Raw genomic sequence first — 22151 nt, forward strand, 5'->3', positions numbered from 1 at the left:
ATGGAAAACAAGAAAGATCAAATGTAAAGTCTGTATGAGTGACCACAGTATGTGTGACTCTTATGTACCAGAACAGAAACACACAATGGCAGTTCCCTTTGCAGCGTTGAGAAGGACTGTACAGAGAAACTGGAATAGCAGCATCTCCTTTCTGTTCCTGAGCTGCACTAATCGCATAAATAACAATGAACTCAAAAGGCATTCCATACTGCAATATACATCTTTAGAAGCTGGTAATGAAGAGGCAGTGAGTCCTCAGCAGGTCAGAGAGGGAACACAGGTCACCATAAGCTGCTGTGACTGTTACAGTCTGAAATTCCTGTTATTTATTCTCTTTGGGTGAAATTCATCCCCGTGCAGACAGCCAGTGCAAAGCCTGGGAGTCACTTATGTCTGGCTTCTGGGAGCTGAGCCCTCTGCACAGCGATGCACTGATTGTCCCACATTTCCAGGGGCTCTACATGGGAAGACCTGTTCAGACACAGAAATGCTACCCCTCCTTTACCCACAATGCAAACCACCCTCTTCTGCCCATTGGGGAATGTTCAATCATCATTTTCATGGCTTTATGTCAGTTTTGTGCAACTCTGCCCTTCCTGGCTCTGGACTGAAGCATGAAGGCACCACAGTCCTGTGAGAGAGGCTGTTGTCAGGGTGTTTCTGGCTCAAATGCATGTGAGACACAGTGGAAATCTGGTGACAGACTTTGGGTAAGGCTTTCAGTTCTGCTTCCAGGGCTACGAGGCTTGCACAGGCTTTGGATAAACGTCTGAACGTTCAGGTACAAATCCAACGCGAACTCAACCTCCAAACTGGCCTCCGGGATTTCTGTTATTTCCTGCTTCTGGCCCAGCTGTGCAGAGATGCACAAAAAGGCAAAAATTGAGGGAAAGTTCTGCAAACTTCTGAATATCACAAATGTTTGTGTTCCCTTGGTGCTACAGTGCAGGGCAGTTCTGGCTTCTGCTGCACTGCTTCCTCCTACCCTGTCAATGACCCGTAAGTAACCAGGGAGTGGACAATCTCAAACATGGGAGCTGTGTTATAACAACGCAGCTAGGGCAGGGGATTGTGCAGCTGGCATGTGCTAGATGTGTAGTTGGTACATGTGGTAGCTTAGCGCCACAGGAAATATACAGGGTAACTTTTCAGCCTGGATCCACCCCCCCGACTCACGCTGTCCAGGTGGGGAGTGCGAGGAAGTGGTGAGCTCAGCCTAGGGGTTGGGAGCACGTTGCTTAGTCCCTCCCTCACCGGCCGTGGGAGCGCCAGCCATGCAGGGAGAGGCTCTGTGCTGCTCTCACCACCTCCTCAATGCCCGAGAGGTGTGACACAGCCCTGCTCTGGCTGGAGTGGGATGCAGACAGGGCAAGTCCCATCCCTGCCCTGGTTTAGGAGAGCTGCTAAACCCAGGGTTGTGAGTTCAATCCTTGAGGGGGCCACTTAGGGATCTGGGGCAAAATATCAGTACTTGGTCCTGCTAGTGAAGGCAGGGGGCTGGACTCAATGACCTTTCAAGGTCCCTTCCAGTTCTAGGAGATAGAATATCTCGATTAATTTAATTTAATTTAGCTCCCTGCCTCCCTGGTGATCACCACGTAGATTCCCCAGTGCAAGGACGTGGAGACGGTGCCAAGCGAGCACAAAGCCAGTGGTTGTGACGCTGAATTAGTGAGCAGCCCCCTCTGGGTAGCTGGATGGACACCTCCCCCTCAGGGCCTGGAGTCGTCGGTTCTGTCTGCAGCGCTGGTGTGTAAATGTTTAAGCCCTTGGAATATTTATTTTTCATGTTGCTTACTGACACCAGGAAGGGGAAGCGAGGAAATCTGTATGCACTTGTAATCACCTGCGAGTGGAGGAGCTGCAGGGCAATGCTGCTGTATGTCTGGAGATAAACCATTACTGCTGGCTTTGCCAGAGAGAAGTGGTTTGCACAGGTGTTTTGTGCGTGAGCGGCACGGAGCAGTACCCCGGGCGAGGCAGCGATCGGGCTGGAGAGCTTTGATGGGATTACGACGAGGCGAGAAAGATAAAAGAGCTTTCTTCTTGGAGTGGAAGGGGAACTGAGCTCTTCCACCCTTGCCAGCGGCCTGGGTCTGGGCTGTTCTCTCCCCACCAAGAACCTCCCTGTCTTCTCCTGCCTTCCCCCACCCCTGGGTGTGGGGACCCTGACAGCCAGGCCTCACTAAGGAAGGCGTGCAGCCCGTGCAGCCAGGGGGTGTATACATGGCACTGCTGGGTGGTAGGTTTGGAGCCAGGGAGGGGGCCCGGGATGCAGGTTTGCAGTTCAGACTTGGCCCCGATATTGCAGCCAGATGTGAAGCTGTGCCGTGCTGTATCTCACTATAACCCAGGTGTGTCTTGTGGCGTCTGGCTAGCGAGGGGGCAGTCTGGGGGCAGCAGGCCTGCCCCAGGCACCCTCGCAGAGTAGCTGAACTCGAGGGGGGCGGCTTAGGGGAAGTTGCTTCCTGGCTCCTTGAGGCCATTCGCAGATGATAGAAAGTGGCACCAGTGAGGCACAAACACCATTAAATAACCCGGCTGCAGCTCTGGCGCTGGAGGGGCTTTGGGCCAGCCTCAGATGGAAGCACCTTCCTGCCGCCGCCACTGTCACTGCAGCTCCAGGCATGAGGCCGGAGGCCGAAGCAAAGGGTCGCACACATGCTCCCGCTGAGCCTTTGTTTACAAAGCTGCAGCCTGCGGGGCGGCGTTCCTGGGGGGCTGGGGCAGGGCGCCTTCTCCCTGGGCGTCCCCGGCTCAGAGGCTGCCCCGGTGTGTTAGTCACTCGAGAGCAAACCCGGAGGGCCCCACTCAGACGTCTCACTGACATGTAATGGGTCAAATCCTGAGAGGTACTGAGAACCCAACGTCAGGGGTGCAGGGTCAGTCCCACTGCTGCCCATGGGACCTGGTGCCTCTCAGGACTGGGCTTGGGGAGCTCTGCCGGAGCGAGGCAGGCGTAGGCGCTCGGGGTGCAGCCTGCGTTTGCAGAGCGGGTGGATTGCGCAGGGCAGCGCTACCTGCCTGTCTCGGGCTGTGGAATGCACAACAGGAGAACGACAAAGGCCTGGCCCGGCCTCCGTGTTCCCTTCGTGAATGGCGCCATTCACTCTCCTCGCCCGCCTGGCAGCTTAGCAATGATTAGCCCAGCATCAGTTTCATACCTGCTGATTCCCCTCCCAAACACGCTGCCTGGATTCCTGGTTTGTTGTGCCTCCGCCCGGCCCAGGCAACGCAACTGCTGGAAGCCTGGCTCAGAGCCACCCTGAAGCGCAGGAAAACGATGCAGCTGGGGCTCCTGCCTGCAGCCCTCGGAGGTGTCTGCGCCTCCCCACATAATTGCACTGTCTGTGCATTCTAGGGCCCGCAGGCCCGCGTGGCAGGGAGAGGGCTCACTCCCACCTGCCCGTGTCTGCGCTGCTCACGCACGCAGCCTGCAGGCGTGCCGGGCCTTCCTTGGGAGCGTGGAGCGGGGCAGGCGGAGAGGGCTGGGAGAGGAGCTGGGGCAGGCTAAGAGGGCAAGAGATACCCTGACATGGCAAGGCCAGAGAGCCCGGCAGATCTACCGACACCGTCTCTCTCTGCCTCACACACGCAGTGTTACCGTGTCCTGCCCAGCCATGCCGGGGTAACAGGAACAGCATGTGAGGTGGGCCCCAGCCACTCCATGCTGTGGCCTGGACCCCGTCCCCATTGTGTCCCTCTGCATCTGCATCAGTGGGTCAGGCGCTGGCGGCCCAGCACAGAGAGCAGCCCTGGTGTGTTTAGGAGGAGGGGCAGAGGAGCTCTCTCTACCCGGGCGCATGCAGGCAGCTGTGGGGCTCGGGGCACGCTGGGAGCCATCAGCGGTTTGTCACAGACTCTGGGCAGCCCTTCGGCTGTCTCCCCGTTCCGCCCGGTGGAAATGCAGCATGGTCTGGGGCTGCACAGTGCCAGGTCTCGCCTGAGGCTTTGAACTAAGTGCCAGACAAGCTGGGCAGAGCAAACCCCACAACCCTGCAGGTCACTTACTCTCTGGCTGTAGCCAAAGCTCCCAGGAAAGCCAGTGCAGACGCTGTGCTGAGTGGGGGACACAGCGTTCGGAGCATGGGGAGAGAGGGGCTTAAAAGCCTGGCGCTAAGCCATCCAGGGGCTAGTGAACGGGGGAGTCTGAGAGGGAGGGAGAGGGAAGGAAATCAGCGCGGTTCGAACTCCAGGGTGAGCTCAGCAGTGTGATGGTTGAGTGGCCAGTGCCCAGACGGCTGCTGCACTGCTGGCCAGGGACAGACAGAAAGCGCATTTCGCTGCTCAGAATTGCAATGCTACATTGCAGCTTCTTTGGTTTCAGCACAAGTTCATATCTGGGGATCTAGAAGACGTGGGTCTCAGACCGCCCTAAGGAACCGCTCCCAACAAACGTCACCTTGTTTCAGGGGCGTGGGCATTCTCAACAGAAGGGACATGATTTCTTGCTAGCCCACTAGGTGGCATGAGACTGTGACTTGCAGCCAAGGCCAGTTGAAGAAGATCTAGCGGGATAAAGTGCAATAGAGGAATCTCAGATGGCTGCTTTGCGGTACAGAGACATAAGTCCAGACAAGCTGGGTGAGGTCATATCTTTTATTGCTGGTGAGAGAGACAAGCTTTCACTAGGACCTCACCCACCTTGTCTCTCTGATATCTTGGGACTGACACTGCTACAAATACACTGCATTTACCCAGTTGTTTTGCTAGCCCTCTTCCCTGGGCACCAAAAGAAACAACCACTTCCCATCATGCTCAGCGAGAAAAATTAAAGTCTTGACGACTGTATTTGTTCAAGATGGTTTTGCTCTGCATTTTCCTGTGCCTTGGTTGCCCTTTGCAGAGGCAGCTGGTGATTCAAGTGTGCCAAGCGTCACAGCCCCCTGGGGCCTACCATAATAGAGATATAGATATTCTTCATCAGCAGCCTTGAGAGGATGCAGGAACCACCCAGTGCCTCGTCTTTCCTCTGACCACCAAACTACCCTCACCCACCCAACTGTCCCCTGGAGATGGGGGAAGAAGGCACAGAAGTGTCTTCCCCTGCAATCCTTATGCAAATCTTCTGGCTCACTCCCCCAAAGGGGAGCCTGACTTGGGGAATCATAATGCCCTTTCATCCTGCCTGAGATGTCATCTGTGGCCTGATGCAATCCAGCCGGTCTGAGTGCTTCCCCACACCGGGCCTGGGACAGGAAACCAACTGGACTCTGTTCCCTGGCGTTCCTTATCCCATTTCATCTCCACATTTCCGAACGCTTTGCAGTGGTGCATCATATTGGTCGGGTGTGGTCCCTTCTCTTGCCCTCTCCCCACGGGAGGGTTGTGTAGAAGGTAGGGTGGTTTGTTTTGGGAGGGTTTGTGTTTTGTTCGGATGTCCAGGCTAGTCAGGGTTACCCTGGAGAAGGCGGGTTGACGTAATGTGCCTGGCACTTGGAGCACAAGTGGTCAGGTTTATGGTGGGCCTTCCTGCGGGAGTTGGTTCCACTAACACTAATTAAAGCGACATTATAACACTAATGCTGTTCCACTTAATGGTATATGAGATAAACGCCTAATACACAAAGGGAGTTTCTTGCTTCACAGCCCAATTCAAAAGAAGATTTCTTTGAAGTAATCTAATAATGGCAGTGATAAATATTGTTTACTAGGCATTGCTTTGCAGCCTTAAAGAAACTGCTGGAGCTGCAATGTGCGGCTCGGAGATTCTGGACTGACGGTTATGAATTGTGCTGCTGTTTCTCTGCAAAGACCCATTGGAGGGTGGTTAAAAGGGAATATCCAATAATCCTAATGTGTATATTAATTAGAGCGCTAACACAGCTGTGCACTGAGCTGAAAAACAAGTGACTGTATTAGAATAGTGCTCCCAGGAAAAAAGCAGTTAGCGTTATCAAGTGGCTCTTCTGACTGTTCTGGAGACAGGGCAGAATGCCAATCAGTGTAACCACGCGCCTTCCAGCAGCAGCCCTGGGACAGATTTACCGGGGGAGCCCGTGCAGTTCGCTACGTGCTCCGTCCCCAGCAGAGGAACGGACGGGAAATGCTATTGAGCGTTAACCAGCCAGAATGAATCACCCTTTCAGCGCCACGGCTTTGGCAAGTGCAGTGACTTGTTTTGCTTGACCACATTGACACCGGCCCTACCACTCGCCTGCCCACCCCGACAGGCACTGGAGCAAGTTAATTTCCAGCGCGAGTCCTGAGCTGGTCTCTATAGCTCAGGTCAGCAGCAGCTCACGGATCAATTGGAGACCTAGAAAGAGAACTGAATGGATAGACAAAAAATCAATTGGCAAGTTAATCGCATTGGGACAAATTCCAAGAGTTCATTCTGTATTGGAATTAACCCAGTGCAGCTTACTTGTTCTTCAGAAGAGAATCGGCTGGAAATAGGACAGGGAGATAAGGGGAACTGGAGACATTTCCCAAGATCCTTGGCATGGAATAATTATTATTGTATAGTTGTCTGACTTCCTATTTTTCATTGGCTCAGTTAATTGATGGTAATTCACTCTTATAAAACACCCCTTCTGCGGCACAATGTGCCAAACCATCTGATAGAAATACGAAAGGTTTAATAGATGCAGAGTGAGAGAGGTGGCTTCCTTTTATTATTGGCCATTGTTTAGAAATGCATCAGTGTTAATGCAGCTAAGGCAAAAGGTTGACTATTATAGTTTTAATAGCCAAGCACTCTGCCTAGTGCAGCAGGATCTTTAAAGAGAGAGAAAAAAGTAGTGGTGACATTTCCACTGATTACTCCCATTACCTTATTTCACCAGCAGCAGAACAATGCTTAGGATGTATGTTTGCAGTTAATTAGTGGGTCCTGCAAAGTTCATCAATAATAGATCTTGTGGTGGCAGCTGATTGCTCACTCACAGCGGGTGGGCAAGGGGTGGTAAATCAGGCTGATTGATTGTTGACCACTCTAGTTTTTCCAGCAGTAATTTAAAGCAATTAAAACGCCTCCCTCAGAAATTAACTAGGTAAATAATGCACCAGTGTAGCAACATACAGCAAAAGTTTCTGCTGGAAAGCCGCGGTGGCCGTTGGTGAGCAGACAATGATTTCCAAACCACCGGCTTTGCTCCTGATTGCTGCTGGGTGAAAGTGAGATGGCTGCTGCGCCTCACTGCTGCTCGATATATTTATTACCTGCCACGCTCCAACGGCTCCCTGCGCACCCCGAAATCCAGGGTCACAGGGCAGCCACCCCAGCCACGGGCTGGACTCTCCCCAGAACACACCACCAGAGCAACTTGGCGCTACACAGAGGGTCCCAGATACTCTGCTGCTGGTTTGGCTTTGCAGGTGGCACAGGTAGGAAGTTGTGTTGAGCACTGTTCCCATTCCTTCAGGAGGGCCAGCCCTACAGTCCGGCCCCCGTGAAAAATCCCATGGAAGCCATTGGAGATACACCATGGAGTTTGGCCCATTTGGTCTGGCTGTTAATTGTACCACTCGCTGCCAGCCAGCAAAGCTCTTCAGTTTTCCTGGGTTTCCATGACTGCAAGATGCCTGGTCCTCACGCTTCACCTCCCCATGAGCAATGCACTTGGACCCGTGTCTGTTTCTTTACTCTTATATACAGGGCCCTACCAAATTCACGGTCCATTTTGGTCAATTTCACGGTCATAAGATTTAAAAAATAATAAATTTCATGATTTCAGCTATTAAAATCTGAAATTTCACAGTGTTGTAATTGTAGGGGTCCTGGGAGTTCGGGGGGGGGTCGCAAGGTTATTGTGGGGGGTTGCAGTACTGCTACCCTTACTTCTGCACTGCTGCTGGCGGAGACTTCAGAGCTGGGCAGCTGGAGAGTGGTGGCTCCTGGCCGGGAGCCCAGCTCTGAAGGCAGCGCACAAGTAAGGGTGGCAATACCGTGACCCCCCCCCTAAAATAACTTTGTGGCCCCCTCTTGCAACTCTCTTTTGGGTCGGGACCCCCGTGAAATCTGTATAGTATAGGGTAAAAGCACACAGAAGGCCAGATGTCATGGTGGGAGACCAGATGTTACGGTCCGTGACATATTTTTCCTGGCCATGAATTTGGTAGGGCCCTACTTATATACGAATGGCCGGTCCCTCTATCCCCCCTGCACCGGCTGCCCTTCCCATGCAGAGATCCTTTTCCCAGGAGACACCTGCTCTTCTCCGTCTCCTGCATTCCCCAGCTCTGCTCTGATGATATGCGTCTTCTCAGCACAAGCGACTCCAAGCCCCGCCCAGTGTCACTGCCTTCATCCTGAGCATGGGTCACAGGGGCTAATGGGCCAGGATGAAGAACCAGCTGCCCTCTCATCCAGCTCACCCAGCAGTGTCAGACTTTCCTGAGGCTTGGAAGAGTTCAGGGAACTTTTCTGCCCTGGTTCTTCTCCAAGCGCCTCTGCAGCACCTGGTGCTGGGCAGCAGGGGAGGCAGAACTAGTGCGAGGAAACCTGTCCCTGGGTGACGCGTGACAGTCTATTGCCCCCCAAGGAGGCTCTGTGCTGAGCCAACCTTCAAGGCTGGCTGCACCCGGAACAGCCAGCCTTTTTCCTGGGGCTTCGTAGGGTTCCAGGTGGATTGGGCCATCCCAGCTGCACCTGCCAGGATCCGGCCAGGCTGCCCAGCTTAACACCCAGAGAATGCGAGGACCGGGTGGTCTGGCTGCCACGGTGGCTTTCAAGGTGGAAGGAAGCCAAGGTGCTCCCAGCCAGTCTGCTGCGCACAGAAGCCGTGCAGTTCTGGTCAATGAAATTGTGGCTGAACCTGAATTCCAGACAAACCTCCAGAGGGCTGACGCAGCTGGGGAGGAGTGCATGTGGTCTGCCACACACTGCTACATTGTGTGTGAGTGGTGTGCTTGTGCACAACTGTGTGTGTGAAAGAGAGCACGTGCTATGAGTGTGTGGCCAGCTCTCCCGAGGAACGGGCTCACACACAAGAGTGGAAGAAGAAAGGGAGGCTGGCTGAGGGGGTGTTTTGCAAGGCTGCAGTGTCTGGAGGCTGATAGAGAGCTCTTTCCATGTCTCTGCAGTAGCGAGACCTGGGCATCCCCTGCAAATCACAGGACAGGAGTTGTGAACCATACAGCTGCTGTATAGCAGGTCCCAGCTGTGTATGTTGAGCACGCACCTTACAGTTGGCTATTGCAAAGCTCCTGTCATTTTGCATGTGTGGAGGGTGTGATTTATTTCCTGGAGCCAGTCACCTGACATGCCTCTTGTCACGTGAGGGGGTCAGTATCTTGAGTCCAGGGGGTGCTGAAGCTGAGAGGGTGGGTGGGGGACTGTCCAGCTCTGAGGATCCTGCGTAGGGTTGCCTCTCTGAGGTACAGAACATCCAGACACCTGGTGTGATCCCGAGCCCATGAAACTGGACAGGTGGCCGCATTCACTGAGCCGTTCTCATTTCCTGGGACCACTACCTCACAACAAGGGATGATTCTGGGAAATCCTGGACAAGTGGCAACCAGGGTTGGCTCTAGACAAAATGGCGCCCAAGGCGAGGAGCGTCTTTGGTGCCCACTGATTTGTTAAATGGCTGGCTGAGAACATCCTAGGCGGTTCGAGGAACGTGTCGTTCTCAGAAAGTCTGGCAGGTCCAGGGAGTCAGACACAAAGCAGGTATAACTGATGCAGGGAGCAGGAAGGGGCTGTTTGGCCCGCAGTCACCACTTGGCTCCTTGCTGCTTTGCCTTCACTAACAAGGAGTTTTCAGTGAAGAGCTGTCCAGCATGCTCCATAACAAGGAAGGTGGATGGGATTTTATTAAGGAGCAAACCAAGACCAGCTGGATAAATGAGATGCATAGAGCTCTGCAGGCTCTGTCTGAATACCCCCTGGGTGGGAATTATCTGCTGTCGTGATTACTGGGAACCTCCACCCTCCTTACACGTTCGTTCGGTGTCCCAGGCAGCCTTACCCCACCTCCACCCAGACAGCTTCAACCCACAGCCCCCTGTAGCCTTCAACTCTGCAGTCCCTGAGAACCATTCCTTAGTTCCTGCTGGGCATCCGAACCACGCTGCCTCCCCAGCATGCAAGCGCACACTAACCTGTCGGGGCTAGTGACCCGCTAGAAACCTGTGGGTGTGAAGCTGGGAGGAGAAGCTGTGCCCAGGGGATCGGGCTAGTGGCCACTAGGGACCGTCCTGTGCCTTAGGTGTGTCAGCAGGCCGGGAATCCTTTCCCGTGCAGCAGCCCAGGAAGTTCCTACAGAACGTCATCCTCAGGAAGTGGGTTTGTTCAAACTCCAGCTGACACTCTCGCCGCGGGGCAGGAACCCCCCTCGGTCCCGTGTGCGATGCGGGACGGCCGCCATTGCTGAGGAAGTGAAAACCCAGCGGGAACGCAGGCAGAGCACACTGGGGAACCTGCCAGGAAGGAAGGGACAAAGGGACTCCCGGCCTGAGAATGGAACCTAGCGACTCCCTTCTGCTCTGTGCTTCATGCTTAGTGAATGGGGGCAGGACAGCAGCAGTGCAAGCTTCTGGGGTAGCCCCCTTGTGACGGGATCCCCCGGGGTGCAGCCTGGGACTGTGCCCCCTGGACTCTCCCCAGCCCGGGCTGTCTCTCACAATGCCTTGCTGTGACCAGCAGCAAACCCCTCCAGGCGCTGGGATCATTCAGCACAACTGCATGAGGACCCCCACACCCAGCTCTATTGCATGAATGCTCCCAGAACCACTCATGAATCATACAAAGAAATGCATCAGCCAAATCCCCCCAGCTCCCAGCACTGTACCCAGGAATATACCGTCTTGCCCTGCTCAAGCTGGGCAGTGCACATTTATTAATTGGTTCCCCACTTCACCAATGGAAAGTGGACAGACACCAGCCTTTGCAAACCTCGGCAGATTTGCCCCACACTTCATACAACTCACTGATAAAGATAAAATCTACCTTTTATAGTCAATACATTTGTTTAATTGTTTAAGTGATATTAAGTGATAAGCAAAAGGTCAGAGTGGTTATTCTGAACTCTCAGCCCTATTAGTCTGGGCAACACGAGATGAAGCAGTTTTTCTCACCCCACTGGATATTTCAGTCCTTAATATACAGGTTTGTTCCTTAAACCTGGGCCAGTCTCCTCTGTTGGAGTCTTGTTTTCTTCTCAGTGTCTTAGTTGCTTGCAGCGAAGGTAGGGTGACCAGACAGCAAGTGGGAAAAATCGGGACGGGGGTGTGGGGTAATAGGCGCCTATATAAGACAAAGCCCCAAATATCGGGACAGTCCCTATAAAATCGGGACATCTGGTCACCCTAAGCGAAGGTGAGGGCAGGAGCAGGGCCCAGAATGTGTCTGATTTATACCCTCAGTCCATGTGCTTGGGGAGCACAAGTCCAGGCATGTCTGGGGACCTTGCTGAGTCCCCAGGTGAGGCTGAGCAATTCCCCTGGTGTGGCCTCATGCAGGTGAGTCATTGCATTGTCGCTCCCTTGCTGGACAATGGTTGTTGATGGGCTGTTTCACACCCCGCCCGGGTGTTGGTTACTTTCCTTGCTGTTGCCTCTGGGGAGCTAATATCTGGCTGATTCCCCCAACTTACAGCATGTTTTAGTGACCACCATACAGCACAATTCTCATAACTTCATATGCATTAATGATACACATCTACGGATAGAGAAATGACTTTCAGCCGATCATAACCTTTCCCCTGATACCTTACAAGGCCTGCTTTATTCGTAAGCTCACGATGATATGAAAACGAGGACTAGGGGGGCTACAGGACGCTCCCCCAAGGTAGAGAATGTCACACCCTGCCCTGGAGGGATGCTCCCTGGCAGCAGCAGGGCATCAGGGGAGCTGGGAAGCAGGCCTGGAGCAGTGCTGGGGATCCCACTGTTTAAATGATGGCATTTCCCCGCGCCTGGTGAAGGGGGTGTCCCAGCTGTACCAGAACCAGACCAAACTCCATGACACACTAGACGGGCTCCATTATGCCCCGGAGCAGCCTGTACCTTGAGGATGGGCGAGTTCGTGTCCTCTCAGACTCTTCCCAGCCCTGCCCAGCTCCTTGGCTCTGCTGGTTCCAGACCTGCTGTGGGCAGCCTGCACTCAGCCGGTGGACTCCAGCCCCGGGGTGGCCAGGGCAGAGGAGCACCCAGTAGGATCAGGCACGCCGGCTGGGCAAGTCCATGACCACAACTCATTCACTGTTTGCAGGTAAGACAAGAACGATGAGCCCTAAACTGTATGTGTCAATAACATCCTCCTAACCCCACAGCCAGCTAGCTCTGTCCTGCCATGAACTCAGGGAGGAGGCCAAGCCCTGGGGTTGGCACTGGGATAAAGTCCTGGATTTCACAGCTTCTGACCAAAGAGTAACAAAATTTAAACATTGTATTTTCCCTTTAATATAAATTCTGTCCGGCCCTTGAGCTGCAGGTCCTGTGCTTTTAATTACATAGTTCATCAATCCTGCTGCTATGGTATAGCGAGAGGCCACTTCACCCATGAAGGGTGATTATCTTTTATGAGTGTGGAAGATCTATAACTCATGAGCAGCAGTGGAAAGAAAGTGAGGAGAGAAAGGGAGTCCCTTTTCCTGGCTCGGCTACTCTGGTTATTCTAGAGGAAGGGCTCGCTCTGAATTACACATGCTCGCCAGACTAAATCAGCAAAATCAAAATGAGACTCAGCCAAACTGCGTCTGTGGGGCCCGATCCTGCCCTCGCGCCCACTGGCTGGAGCCTGGTGCAGAGCCACCGATTGCACTGGAATCAATCCCCATTAATGCCACAGGGGAATAAGACTCAGCGCCTCAGGCCAACGCTTCCAAACATGGCCAGTGATTCTGGCTGCCCCGCTTGAGAGCCCTTGAAGGAAGCTGATTTTCATGAAATCTCCTTTCTCCCCAGCCCTCCCCTGGAAATCAGGCCCCTTCGAGGGCTCCCAACATCTCCAGTCACTCCTGCAAACCTTGGCCTCCCTTTTAGGGCTGGCACATTTCATAGCCTACGCCCTGCACTGTTCCCAGGGACTGTTTGGGGCAGAGTCTCCGTCCCCGTGGGAACAGATGGGCAGGGAGCAGGTTTGCCAGTGAGTTGGGTGCGGGGTTGGTTCCATGGGACAGATGGGAGAGTGGAGAGAGAGACCCAGGAGATGGATTGGTTCCGGGAGTCTGGGATCGCCCCAGAAGTGAGCTGCACCTCTCCAGGGGGCAGACATTGGAGCTAGGCATGGGACAAAATCCATGGGGCTTGATGGGGTTTGTTACTTGCAGCTCATGTGGCAAACTTCTTAATTAGCAGAAAACCCTCTTGGTATTTTTTTATTTTAAATGAGCCCCTTTGCTCTCTCTCTGCACCAGCCAGCTCTGACAGGCACAAGCTGGGGCGGCCTCGCCAAGGTGCCCTGACCCTCCCAGGAGGCAGCTCCAGCCTGACGTCGTGACACTGGGGGTCTGCTGAGAGCACTGAACTGGCTGGGGCTTGCCTAGCATGATACAATGTCAGGAGGGAAGGTGGGAGAGGGCCATGTGCCTCCTAGCCCAGCCCTCCATTCCCCCAGCGCGGGCACCTAGCCACTCTGGAGAAGCTGCCGCTGGACCCACTGGTACAAGTGCTGAGACACCCCACTCGGGAGTCCACCTCCCATTGCGCTAGGCGCTGTACAGGCAGATGACCCTACAGCCTGCATGACCTGAGTGCCCAGGTCAGAATCTTTCCTGCCCCTTTGCAGCCAAACAGCAAAGAAACCCAGAAGTCCAAACGGTGGTGGGTTTGGGTCAGGCTGTAGGCTGGGCCCTGGAGCCCTCCTCCGCTGCACACCTGCTCATTAATTACAAGGGCCCTTGGGGCTCCAGGCTGCCCTGTGAAATGCAGGTGCCTCTCCTCAGTCCACTTGCTGCTGCCCCTCTGGATCCCGCTGCTGGACCATGCGCTGCCCCGGCTGTGGGGCTGGAGAAGCTGCCCTGGCAAAGGAAGCACAGGACGATTCCTCTGCACGGCACCGTGTACCCTGGCTGCCCCAGTACCAGGTGCCCCAGAGGACCCAGACTTGAGCTGGTCTCTGGGTTCCTGGAACAGGCCCGTCTCACATGCCGCGTGGAGCTCACGCTAGCCGCGTTGGTCCTGTGTGCACAGCTGTCCCTTCCGGCCGTGCCTGGCCTGGGAAATCGTTAGCATGCGAGAGCAGGGCCCGTCCAGCCAGGGGCGGGGTTACTGCCCCTCTAGGGCAGGGTGTCGCTGGCCATGGGGGAGGCCAGGCCTGCACAGCCAGGCCACATGGGGCTGAGGCGTGTGGGTGGGTGCCTGGGCCGGGCGAGAAGGGGATGGATTTAGCTGGAGCTTTCTCCCTGGCCTTCAGCTGAAGCTGCAGATGAGGCGGTGTCTGATGTCCCACTCTGAGTTCCAAAACCCTAAGCCAGGGAGACTGTGCTAACGTCCAGGAGCTTCCCCCTAGTAAAATTTTATAGCTCCTACGAGCGGAGCCAGACAGCTGCCAGCGGCTCATTTTGGGAAAATTTACGATGAGCTCTTCTCCCCAAATGTCTTGCTAAATTTCTGCTTAAAGTTCCCGCACAGCTTTGGCGCTCATGGCACATCTGGAGCGTGCAGGACTGTGGGACTGGCTCGGGTTGGCCAGTGGGCTACTAAGTTTTATAGCCATTTGCAGCAGGTTACACTCGTCAAAGGCATCACTCACAGCCAAGGTGCTAAGCATGCTGGGTCCAGGGCCTGCGGACAGATCTGTTTATAGATCACAGAGCCGAGATTTAGCACCATATAGGGCCTGTACGGGATCAAATGCACAAACTGCCCTGCATGCCGGCCAAGTGGCTCAGTCTGCAGGCAGGTCTGTAACGACAGCGGCCAGGCTGCCCAGGCCAGAGGCCGGATGGGAGTGTGCAGGGCAGGGGTAGCTCCTGGGGGCTGTCAGCCACAGTAAATAGGACACAGTGTAGTTCACCTTTACAGCCTCTTTGGAACCCAGAGACAGAGAGAGAGTCACATGAGTAGGAACTGGGAAGTCACGGGAGCTATAGAGGGGACTGGGCAAGCAAACTCCAGGGCCCATGGCTGGATGCCAGCTCCAGAGCGCGGCCAGGAGCAGATATTAGGGAAGCAGAGCTGCTCCAAGAGTCCTGCTGGGAGGTGAGGGAGCAGTCCCTCTGCAAAGCCGGTGCTCTGGGCTCCCCTCAGCTTACCCTGCTCTGAGGAGGTTGCTCCTGGCCTTGCTACCCAGCTGCAATCCAGCTCTGACAGCACCTCCTGGGGATCATTCAGGGCAGGATGGGCTGGCAAGGCTGTGGAGCCGGCTGTAACCGTGCTCAGGAGTCCCTGGAACTTTTGTGTGCTAATAAACGCAGCCCCCTTTCTCCTTGTCCCCACTTGCAGCCTGGCTTTGCAGCCCTCAAATAGACATGCCCCAGAAATGCCCCTTCCCTATGGAAAAGGACATCCCTTCTCCCGCTTTCTGCCGGTCATGGGTGAATGGTATCAATCACTGCCATTGCCCTGGACGCAAACTTGGCTGCAGTTTGCTTTGCACAGAGCGAAAGGCCTGGTTTTCTACAGGGCTGGGAAAGTTGCCGGGGGTTTGGTCTCTCTGGGATCTCAGCTGTCCCAACGTATGCCTTGCAAAGCGCCCCAACGCCACGCCGATGGGTGCATGTAAACGCTGGCAAGAATAACCAATAAAGAGTGGAAGCATCAGTAACGCGCCCCGAGAGGCCCTTATTAACAGGCTTCCAGGGCTGGCCAGCACTTCAGAAGATGCCACTAAACATTAAATCAGCAGCTAGAGCTGGGACCGCCACGGGAAGTCTAGGCGGCATTGGGGCGGACTCCAGAAGAGGTGAGCTGGGGGTCAGGCGTATCAACAGGTGAGGGGCTGAGGATTTCAAGCCCTTAGAAGGGGCCTGTGTGTGGCTCGTGGATTGCAGGAAGGATGGCTGATTATCAGCGTTGTACGCAGCGTTCCCATTGACCCAGTGGATACCAGTTAGCAGAGCTTGCGCTAGGCGGTGCCCACCAGAATGCACCAGGGGCTGCAGCCTGCACAGCTGTACAGATCGATGGGAAAGGGCGGCAGGACTCCTGCACTGGGGAGGCTGGCCTGGGTCTGTGACTCAGAGCCCCCGGCCGCGTCAGTCACAATGCCAGGGGGCAGGGGCCTTGCTCTCTTTCCTCCATTTCAGCTGTGGATGAATGTGGGTGGTGACAGCTCCGCTCACCAGGGTTGGAGAGCCCAGACCTCGAGAGAGCTTAGATGGCCACCAAGCGAGTCCCAGGAGCCAGTGTTACCCCTGCGCTGCGAGCCAGAGCTTGCCTGGTAAGACCCCCTGCCCCCAGTGCTAGAGGGTAAAGTACCAGCCGTGTTACCGTCCTTATCACAAGGCAAACCCTCCCATCAGCTGCCAGCCCTGCCTTTCTCTGGGAAGACAGTCGTCCTGCTCCCATCTGAGCTCTAAGCGTCATATCACACAGGGATCGTGGCCTGTTCAGAACAAGCCCAGTTAAAAAGTAATAAAGGATAAATTTCGTTTGGAGGCAAAAGCAGTTTCTGTTCTTAAAGCTAAGAGGGATGAGCAAACCCGTGCAGCCCCGGTGTCTCAGGACTAATTATTGTGACTACCTGTGCAGCACCTGCTCTGAGTCGGCTTGCGAAGGGTGCTGCATTTCCCTGTTGAGAGGCCACCTCCCGTTCCCCCATTAAAATGGGCACAATTGGCTCTCAGCCCATAACACATGGGGTGGAACTGTGAGAGAAACACTTTCCCTTGTTACTTGTGGTCCACTTTATATTGTAGCCTGACCAAGGTTCAAAATCTCTTTTATAATGTTCCCAGGGCTGTTCATTAGTCAGATTATATCTTCTGCATAATACACTGCTGGGTACTCCTTCCACCCCTCTGAATTCCTTTAGGTTCCTGGATTCATTCGAATTGCAGCAGCCAGGTAAAGGTTCCAAGGCCAATGTAAAGAGCAAAGGGGAGGAGGGACGTACCTGTTGTTCTGTGGTGCACAAGCACGTTCCGGACAAATGCTTCCTAATGAAGGACAGACTTTCATTGGGAAGATTTTCTCATCCTAGCTGGAACAATGATAGATCAGTGTGTTTGCCTTAATCCCAGTGCTTTGCTTTCATGTCTTGAGGCACCTGGGGAATAAATGAAACCAGACTATACAATCGTTAGTGCACTCTGAGTTCCTGTAACCCCCCCATCCTCCCACACTGCATCCCTCAAAAACCACTGTCGGTTTTCATTCCCAGCTGGCCCCCTCGCTCAGCTAGGCGCGTATTCCCCAACCAAAGTGTGCAAATCAGACAGGAGTCGATCCATTTGAGATGGGGTGGGGCGTGTGGCCGTGTATCTGCCCTCCCAGCTGTAGAGTAGCTCAGGGTGGTGCGATTTAATCCCAGTCACCCTCACTGACTGAGTTTGAGACCTACTCTCAGCAGGCGTTGGAGAACAACTCACTGCTAGGCACAAAGACGAGATCGTTTTCACGCGAGTAGCACAGCTCTTCCAGCTATTGTTAGTCCACTCCCCGGTGGGGTGTCTTAATGTGGCTTATGCAAAATGCTCACCCACCTGAAGAAGACCATATGCCCTGGGCCACTCTGGATGATGTCCAGTAGGTTCTTCAGCCTCAAATGGGCAGCAGGCACCAGGCACTTACAACCCTATGTTAAATCCGGAGGGGCTGAGATCAGTCTGGGGAGGGTCAGAACCATGGCTTGAGCCCCAGGTGCGGGCAAAACAAGATTGGAAGAACAAGATGACTTTGTAAAATGCGGTGGTATTTTCCACCAAACCCATTGATACTGAATCCAGCCCAGAGTACCCACCATCCCCAGCACGCAAAGCAAATGTCAAGGCAATCTGACTAAGCATGTGGATTTTTAGAGCACTTTAAAGATTGCCTATTCTAACAGAAAGTGATGTTCAACTCTTACCTGTAACAGAGCTCGTGTTCTGCTATTCTATAGCTATTTCCTTCCCCCATGCAAACCAAGCAGTGGGAGAGAGGAAAGGCATTCCAGTACTGAATGAGCAGTAGGCATTCAGAGACAAATTAGCAGCTGAATTTACTAAATTCAAATGTTTGTAATTCTTTGTGTTCTAGAACTGTATTTAGGGTGTTGTCATTTAACTGCTATGAGACGGCTACACAACGTAGGGTTGTTTTTTGCTGCGGGTGAGAGAGATCCACCTGTAGATGTGTTTCAGACACAGATGTTTTGTGAAACCTAGATGAACTTTCCTGACTTTCTTTCTTTCAGCCTCCCCCTGCTGTCTCCCAAAGCTCCTGGGCGCTGGAAGAACTTGATGAAAAGAAACGAGGGACACTGACTCGCAAGAGAAAAAGAGCCAAGTGCGAGAACCCGCCATTCTTGTTCTGGGCTAACAGCGTGTGAGTGCGTCTGTCTCTGTCTCTCTTTCAGTTTCTTTTTGGCTTCCCTCTCAGCTAAACGAAGCCGCCCACAGCCTGTGGACTTGCTGCTCGTGGTCCCAGTTCTGAGGCACCCGAGTTGGGGAGTTGCTGGAGGGGCTCTCCAAGCTCTGCAGAGCAGCCAACTGCATCTCAAGTTGAGCGACCTCCTGAGGCAAAGAGGGGCACTGCAATATTTTTATCTCGATTTCATGTTTTGAAGCACATTCCTAAAGGAGGCTGGGCTTGCCGTGTTGTGCTCTCTGCAGGCCAAGTGTGGTCCCGCGGAGGCTTGCCTCAGTTTCCCCTCTTCAGCACTCCTTTAATAAACGCCCCCAGTTCAGAGTCGTTGGGACACTCCCCTTCCAGGTCCAATTTATTTACATAGAATTCAAAACAGACTCAGTCCCTTTTCCCGCAGAGAAAGCCGGGTCTTCAGCTTCACGCGCTGGCTGGAGACTTTTTGTCTCAGACTCTCCTGCACTCTGCAGCCTGGTGTGTTTCTCCAGGTGCTCCCTCTGTCGGTGTCGCTTCCCCGACAGCAGGTGGGGCCTTCTCAGAGCTCTCTCCTTGGACAAAAGTTTCTGCTCTAGCCCCGGGCTCCGGGCTCCTCACCTTCTCCCTTTTCTCTCTTAAAGGAACCAGTCGCCCGGTGACAATTCCTCTGTACAGAAAGCTGTAAGTGCCTAGTGAACGCAGGACTGTGCAGGCCAGTGCCAGAGGTCACACGTGCCCTGTTCACAGGCTACTGTTTCACTAGGAAGTCTGTGACGAGGCAAATGAGCTGTATATGAAGAATAACTCCATGAATTTAACATAAATCATCCCATCTGCTTTAGTCCTGGATGCTGAATAAAAGGGAGTGGAGCACAGGAAATGCCAGGATTCTGTGTCGCTGGTGTATCACCATTGAAGGCCTGTGATCTTACAGAAGAGCTGGGATGCTCACTCCAGCAGGCTCATTAAGCCACTCGTCTAATTGAAAGTTCTGTGATTTATTGGGCAATAAAACCAAATTCTTTCCACTTACTGACCAGGCCCTACCATACATGCAGTTGCCGAGGAAGGCAACCTTCACACTGCACGAGGGGTTAGCCCACACCCTTGGGACCCCCCCCAGTTTTCCGTGGCGTTCTGACCCTGGAACGCACCGGAAGCCGTGTTAGCCCCAGAAAGGGGCTCAGATGTCAGGAGATATTAACCATAGCACGTCAGCCAACAATTTACACAGATCTTAGGGACGATGAGGGTGGAGCCAACAGTACAAATGGAAGTTGGTACATTACAGCGAATCGGACATTGACCACTGAAGTCTATTCAGACACTGTATTCTAATGAGGAATATTAGCTTTTCATGTGGATGGATGTTAATGGCCAATGGCCATTATGCTACATTTCAGCATGAGCTCACACACGTCACTGTGAATCCAGCTAAACAAGTAGGATTTTTACAATAATTAGGAAAAATTGAAAATACAGGAAAAGAAAAGCAGCTGGTGATCAGCTGACCACATACAGCTGCGATCCTCCAGCCTCTCCGGCCAGCATCGCTGCAGGCTCTACTCCTGCCAGGTGTGAAGGCGGAGACACTCCCGAGTCCAGCGCTGTTCGGGGGTTGAGGGAAAAGGCCTCTGCATTGGGGACACTTGTAGCCGATCTTTCCTGGGCGAGCATTCCTTGGAACGTGCTTGGGGAATACGCCTTCCAGGAAGAGAGTTAAAGTGCTCAGAACAGAGTTCAAAAAAGAGCTAGAGAAGTTCATGGAGGACAGGTCCATCAATGGCTATTAGCCAGGCTGGGCCGGGATGGTGTCCCTAGCCTCTGTTTACTGGCTGATTACAGCGTATCAGTGCCTGCCTGGGCAGAAAAGACTGGGTACTAAAGGGGTCTTCAGTCTCGTAGAGGAAGGCAGCCCAGGAACCAATGGCTGGTGGCTGAATCCAGACAACTTCAAATTGGAAATGAGGCACACACTGTAACAGTGAAGCGATTAATCACTGGAAGAACCTACCCAGGCAGTGGTGGATTCTCCATCTCATGGTGTCTTCAGGTCCCCACTGGCTGCCTTTCTGCAAGATGGTTTGGTCAGACACAAGCTACTGGGCTCAATACAGGGGTATCTGGGTAAAATGCAGTGGCCTGTGACAGGCAGGAGGTCGGACTAGATGATCTAATGCTCCCTTCTGGCCTTAAGCTCTATGAGTCTATGTCTGGGCTGGGCTGGACTCTGGCTGGTATCGGTGTCTTCACTGTTATTGCCTACAGTTCAAATGACGGCCCCTTTAAATAAGGGCTAGAAGTAGCAGCTAACACAGCCTATGACAAAGCCATGTGTGAAATCCCTACACACACTGTGAGCCAATGAAAAACCCTCTCCGAGAACAACACCGCTCTCTCTGATGTGCTTTCGGGGGGTGTAATTAACTGTAACTGAAATATGATTTGATCTTCTATGTGGAAAATCAAATGTTGTTTTCCTGGACATGAATACATACGTATCTGCATCATTTCTTTGTGTTTGTCGTTCTTCCCAAAACCGCAGTTAAAAACGGTCTAGCCTTTGTGTGAGAGCGAAAAGGCCCCAAGTTGCTGGGGAAGGGTTAGGTTTGGTGCTTCTCCTGGGTGAGTTAATTCCACAGATAATTGAGAACCATTAGGAGAATCCCTGATGCCTCCCATAGTGAAGCAGGTTTTGCAGCATTTCTGCATCTATTCAGGTGTCTAATTCTCAGCTCTTGGGTAGAACTCGCTTTCCTTCTCTAGCTGGTGCCTCCATCGCACGGCGCCGCTGGTGCTGCTAGTCCCGCACCTGGTAGAAGGCCCTGATGTGTAAAGTGATGGGCTCGCTGCAGATGGGTCTGGCAAGCAGCCCAGACACCCCGTTGTAGGGCAGTGCGACAGATCCCCCTCGCTGGCTGGAGCGTGACATCCTCAGAGGGTGAGTGGCGGTTGTGAAAATGGTGACGAGCGCTTCCCTCGGTAATTATACAACATTCTGGATGCCATTTTCTTTTCTGTAGCAGGGAGGAGGCGCGGAACTGGCCGAAATTGCCCCCGCTGGAAATCTCCCTGGAAAGCAACATGGGATTCTTTGGGTCGGCTGAGGCGAGGGCTGAGTCCCAGCGATCCCCTGGAGAATGTCTGTGCGGTGTTACACAGTAGGCTGCAGGGCAAGTCATTGAAGGTAATAAACCTGAATTCAACTTGTTTTATGAGCCTGGGATTTACTCATTCCTGGTGTCACTGGCTTCTCTGCTGCGTCCTTATTTAGCCCATCGCTGAAGCAATTACACCAAATTAGCATGTTCGCATCGGCCGGGCGCTGGCAGGCCTCTCCCAGGGGCTGTGATGTGCATTGTCCTGGATCACATTACAAGCTGCTGTACATGGTTAGTCATGCTCTTGCAACACGGCTAGACATGTCCTGGCTGGACTCTTTGCCTCCAAATGCTTTAACTCTTTGCTTCCCTTGGAAACTGGAAGTAGGCAGCGCGACGTGCACGTTGGGTGCCCGGCCGATTAGCAACGCTCTGGCTGCCTACCTCCACCTCCATCTCCAGCTCAAGGAGCGTGGCATGGAGAAGAAAGCGCAAGCTGGCCGCCGTGTGACTGCGGGGGGGATGCAGCGTGCAGGGTCTTGCCTTGCACTAGGACAGGAGCTGTGCAAAGGGCCAGGTCCCCTCCAGGGGCGGTTCGGATGCAGTAGCAAGAGACATGGCGCAGCACAAAGAAGCAAGCTGCAGGGATCACGCAGCTGGAGCTCTGAAACTCACAGC

Source organism: Terrapene carolina, unplaced genomic scaffold (assembly GCF_002925995.2).
Source record: "Terrapene carolina triunguis isolate 2854851 unplaced genomic scaffold, T_m_triunguis-2.0 Scaffold234, whole genome shotgun sequence".
Lineage (NCBI taxonomy): Eukaryota > Metazoa > Chordata > Testudines > Emydidae > Terrapene > Terrapene triunguis.